The following is a 6,208-nucleotide window of genomic DNA, read 5'->3' as shown; positions in this document are numbered from 1 at the left end:
ATGATTTGAATATGTAATTGTTTTGCAAACGTGATTATTGATTTCGAAACTCTTGAAAGTTGTTTTGAAATGACAGTCCCTTCGGAACTCCCCAGTAGTAACGGCTACTTGGGGTTTTATAATTGATATTGATTATGTCTCCCATTAATAATGGTTAGTGGGGTAAGACTACATGAGTACTTATTAGTTAGCTAGCCCTTCCCTCATTAATAACAGTTAGTGAGGTTGAGATTGCTTTGTCGTGGTGTATAACACGGCACTGATCGTGAAATTTTGTGTCATGGCCTGAACTGTGTGTTGATGTTGGCAACACTAATGCTTTGTGAATTGTGATTTATGAAGTATGATTTCTCCTTTGAAATGTTATTTCAATAAATGGCTTTTATGAACTTAGAACTATTGTGAAGTTTTCATGCTTAAGAAAAATGTAATTTATTATGCTTTGACAAATTATGTTTTACCTTAAGTTTTAAAGTTATTAGTTGTGCACTACTGAGTAATATACTCAGCGATAGCTTCTTTATGCTGTCGCAGGTAAGGGAAAGGAGAAGGCTGCCGAGTGAGAGACTTGGAAGCAGCATTTTGGTATTATTTGTGGGTATATATTGTAGTTATACCCCTGTAATTTCCTTTTGATGTATTTTGCACCTATATGCATGGATGTACGGACATTGAGCAGTTTGTATTTAAAAGCATTGCATTGCTATCACATTTTGAGTTTGTAACTATTTTTTATTTTACTTTGAGACTTATGAAAATGTAACTTTTGCAATATTTAGTCTATCATTATTTCCAATGAATGTTTACATAGAATTTTAACTATTCTCATGCAGTTTTCCGCAAAAGAATTGATAAGATAAAAAGCTATGGTTTGTTTTAAAATCCTTTGTATCATAACTAATGGGTTATCGGTAGGTGGAGTTCGGTGATTCATTAGGTATGCTATGAGAACATGTCATGCCTTACAAGGGATAAGGTGTGACATGTTTTAGTGGTATCAGAGCTTTGGTTTTTATACAAGTTTTGAAATTGCATGTTTGAAAATTTTTTATAAGTACAACTGCTCAATTGTTATTATTGATACATATAGTGCATTACATCAATAATATGGACTAATAGAGGGAAATCTCCTTGTGTTGGTTGTTCAGGGAGTAGAATTCCTTGTGATTTAATATGGAAGAGGGGGATCACACAGTAGAGCAATTAGTAGCAGCTGAGGTATAGGGGGAAGCCCCAGCTCCTCAGAATGCCAGTGGATCAGCTGCACCCATCCCACCCATGCAGTTTCCTGCTTAGTTTGCTCAGCAAATGGCTGCATTATTTCAGCAAATGGCTAGCAATATACCAGTCCAAGCTCCTGTGCAAGCACCTCCAGTGCAACCACCATCCCCAGCCAGACAATATGATAAGTTAATGAAGTATGGGGCAACAGAGTTCAATGGTTAGAACAGATGGAGAGGGTCTTCAAGAAATTGCACTGCACAGATGAGTTGAAGTTTGAATATTCAATTTCCTTGCTGCATGGAGATGCATATGCGTGGTGGAAGACCATTCCCCACAGTTTGGCTGAGCCACCAGTGCTGACATGGGATGACTTTCTAAGGGAGTTTAGACAGAAGTATGTTCCTGATACCTATGTGGATATGAAGCTACAGGAGTTTTTCAGTTTGAAGCAAGGGAACAAGACTGTAGCCGAGTATGAGAGAGACTTTTCTCACCTCAACCACTATGCTGGAAGCCTACTCACTACCAGTAGAGACAGATGCAAATGGTTTGAGGCCGGTTTGAGGCCTAGTTTGAGATTGCAAGTGGTTGGGTTTCGACATGACAACTTCTCTGGGTTGATATCACAGGCCCTTGAATTAGAAAGGATAGAACTGGAAGGGGCATCTGAGAAGGTAATCACTAAAAAAGAGAAGAGCAGTAAGCCTACAGGTCAGAGTCCAAGTAACAATTCGGGTAAGAGGAAGAGCTTTGGGGGACCAAGTAATAGAGGATCTAGTAGGGGAAGATTCTCAGGGCAGAGGCCACCTAGATCCGGACAGCAGACATGTAGGGGTTCCTTTCCTACCCGTGCTTGTGAGACTTGTGGCAGGACTCATGGAGGAGTATGTTATAAGGCCATAGGAGCCTATTACAACTGTGGTGGAAGTGGGCATTTTGCTAGAGATTGCACTAGTGCCCACAGATCTGGGCCACCTACTACCACTGAGGGATCTGTTCAAGGTTTTGCTTCTAGAGGACAATCGATAATTAGTAGAGGTAGAGGTAGGGGTAGAGGTAACACTTCTGGCAGCCAGGGCATAGTGAGCCAACCAGAGCAGAGTGGTGCACCAGTCAGGGTGTACACCATGCTCCAGAGGGATGAAGCTGAGACATCAGATGTTGTGGCTGATACTTTCTCCATTTTTGATAGAGACTATGGGCTGTTTGACCCTGGTTCTACAAAATCTTATGCTAGTGCCAGTATTGCATGCTCTATTGCTATTCCTTGTGTGAAATTGGATTATGATGTGCTAGTGACTAGTCCTTTAGGACAAGAGGTTAGGGTGAACAAATTGTATAAGGATTGTCCTCTGGTGATCCAAGGACATACATTCTTGTCAGACTTAATTGACATGCCCTTCCGAGATTATAATATCATCTTGGGCATGGATTGGTGAGCCAGGCATCACGGCATGATCAACTGTAGACTGAAGACAGTCACTTTTGGTCTTCCCGAGTATGTAGACATAGTGATACACGGGGAGAGGCAGTTATTACCAACCAACATCATTGTAGCTGCACTTGCTAGAAAGATGATTAGAAAGGGATGTCAAGCTTATCTAGCTCATGTGATAGACACCCAGGTGGAGACTCTAGATCTTAAAGATATTCCTACGGTATGGGATTTTCTGGATGTCTTTCCAAAAGAATTACCGGGATTGCCTCCAGAAAGAGAGGTGCAGTTTGAAATTGAGACTATGCCTGGTGTGGAGCCAATCTCCATCACTCCTTATAGGATGGCACCAGCTGAGTTAAAAGAGTTGAAGGTGCAATTGCAGGAATTGTTAGATAAGGGTTTCATCCGCCCTAGCGTGTCACCTTGGGGAGCACTAGTATTATTTGTGAAGAAGAAGGATGGTATCGATGATTTGTTTGATCAGTTAAAGGATGCAATTGTATTCTCCAAAATTGACTTGAGATCAGGCTACTACCAGTTGAGGGTGCAGGAGCAAAGTATTCCTAAAACTGCCTTTAGGACTTGGTATGGCTGCTATGAGTTCTTGGTAATGCCATTCGGGTTGACTAATGCTCCAGCTGCTTTTATAGGCATGATGAACACTATCTTCAGGCCATATTTGGACCAGTTTGTTGTGGTGTTCATTGATAATATTTTGGTGTACTCAAAGAATGCAGAGGAACACGACAAGCACTTGAGAATAGTATTGCAGACTTTGAGGGAGAAGTAGTTGTATGCCAAACTGTTGAAATGTGAGTTTTGGATAAAGGAGATTACATTTTTGGGGCATATTGTATCTGCAGAGGGTATCCAGGTGGATCCCAGCAAAGTAGAAGCCATTCTTAATTGGAAGTCACCTAGAAATGTCACGGAAGTTCAGAGTTTCCTTGGTTTAGCCGGGTATTACCGAAAGTTTGTGAAGGGATTCTCCATGCTAGCATCTCCACTGACCAAGCTACTTAGGAAGGATGTAAAATTTCAGTGGACTGATCGGTGCCAGGAAAGTTTTGATGAGTTAAAGAGGCGTTTAACTGAAGCTCCAGTCTTAACCTTGCCCACTTTGGGTAAGGAGTATACCATATACAGTGATGCTTCTCATAATGCATTGGGCTGTGTGTTGATGCAAGATAGGAATGTCATTACCTATGCTTCATGCTAGCTTAAACCGCATGAGAGGAATTATCCTACACATGACTTGGAGCTAGCAGCCATTGTCTTTGCCTTGAAGATCTGGAGACATTACTTATATGGAGAGAGATGTTATATATACATAGATCATAAAAGTTTGAAATACTTGGGCACACAGAAGGAGTTAAATTTGAGGCAAAGGAGATGGTTAGAGCTGATAAAAGATTATGATTGCTTGATAGACTATCAGCCTGGAAAAGGCAAATGTTATAGCTGATGCTTTAAGTCGCAAGACTATGGCTGGTTTGAGGGTTTTTCCTTTGTCCATGGTGCATGAATTAAGAGCATTGCATGCTAATTTGGAGATTAATGAAGATGGGCAGATGGTAGCTACTTGGCAAGTGAAGCCAATGTTGGCAGAACAAATTAAAGCAGTTGCACAGAAGGATGATAAGTATGTGACGTTGATGAAAGAGGCTCGGGATGGCAAGAAAATAGAATTATTAGTAAATGATGAGGGCTTGTTGTTATATAAGGGCAGAATGTGCATTCCTGAGAATGTTAAACTGAGGCAGATCATTTTAAAGGAAGCACATGATTCACCTTTTGCAATGCACCCTGGTGGAACCAAAATGTATAAAAGTGTGAAAGAGCATTATTGATGGAGAGGAATGAAGAAAGACATTGCAGAATATGTTGCTAAATGCCTAACTTGTCAGCAAGTAAAGGCAGAACACCAAGTGCCTGCAGGGTTGCTACAGCCATTGCCAATTCCCAAGTGGAAATGGGAAAGAATCACTATAGATTTCGTGACAGGACTTCCACGTACATAAAAGAATCATGATGTAGGTTGGGTTATTGTTGATAGATTGACCAAGTCTATATACTTTTTGCCAGTGAGAATGGATTATAGCCTGGAAAGATTGGCCAAACTGTACATTGATGATGTTGTGAGGTTACATGGAGTGCTAGTGTCTATTGTGTCGGACAGAGACCCAAGGTTCACTTCTAGATTCTGGGGTAGTCTCCAAAAAGCTCTAGGAACTAGATTGAACTTCAGTACAGCATTCCATCCACAGACAGATGGCCAATCTGAAAGGATCATTCAGATTTTAGAAGATATGCTTCGAGCTTATGTGATTGAGTTTGAAGGGAGTTAGGACACACACTTGCCTTTAATTGAATTTGCCTACAATAACAGTTATCAATCAAGCATCGGGATGCCTCCATATGAAGCACTTTATGGCAGAAAGTGTAGAACTCCCTTGTGTTGGGATGAAGTGGGCGAGAGGAAGTTGATTGGTCCAGAATTAGTGCAACAGACAGAAGAAAAGGTTAAGCTCATTAGAGATAGACTCAAAGTTGCAATGGATAGACAGAAGTCCTACATTAACCTAAAGAGAAGAGATATTCGGTATAGTGTGGGTGACAAGGTGTTCCTGAAAGTTTCCCCATGAAAGAGGATCATGAGGTTTGGTAGAAAGGGGAAACTAAGTCCTCGCTTCATTAGGCCGTATGAGGTTCTGGAAAGAGTGAGTCCATTGGCATATAGACTTGCATTGCCTCCGGAGTTGGAAAAGATTCACAATGTCTTCCATGTCTCCATGTTGAGGAGGTACAGATCAGACCCCTCTCACATTTTGCCAATAGAGGAGATTGAGGTGAATCCAGACCTGGCATATGATGAAGAGCCCATAAAGATCTTGGCACATGAGGTGAAGCAGTTGAGGAACAAACAAATACCTCTAGTCAAAGTGCTTTGGAACCATCATTCAGGCCAGAAGGCTACATGGGAGCATGAGGAGGACATGAGGAGACAGCACCCACAGCTATTCAAAGACTGAGACCAGGTAAATTCCGAGGACGAAATTTATTTTTAAGGAGGGGAGAATTGTAATACCCCGAACCTCCGAGTTATAAATAGTACCATTTTTGGTCCGTGACTAATACTATTCAAAGACACCTTGAGGACCAAAAATAAATAGAAAATTAATTGAGATAGACACAATAAAAATTCTAGTGAACCAAAAAGCTAAGGACTCATCGGGTATTATAAAAAGAAGGATTATGACCCGATGAGGGGCATTTTGGTCAATTCACCTCAAGAGTTGACTTTTGACCAAAATGTCAATTAAATTAAATGAAATTAATGAATTGAATTATGGGGTAAAAATTGAAGAAAAATTCAAGTAAAAATATGTAAGGGAAAATTTATGAAATGAAAACTTAAACTTTCATTTCCATTATGACAAAATTAAAATGAAAGACTTATGGGCTTTTGATAGTTAAATTTAATTATTTAATTAAAAGGAAAAATTAAGTGTAAATATAAAAAAAAAGGAATAAAAATTTAAGTTT

Source organism: Hevea brasiliensis, chromosome 16, assembly GCF_030052815.1.
Source record: "Hevea brasiliensis isolate MT/VB/25A 57/8 chromosome 16, ASM3005281v1, whole genome shotgun sequence".
NCBI lineage: Eukaryota > Viridiplantae > Streptophyta > Magnoliopsida > Malpighiales > Euphorbiaceae > Hevea > Hevea brasiliensis.
This window is presented reverse-complemented; position numbering follows the sequence as displayed.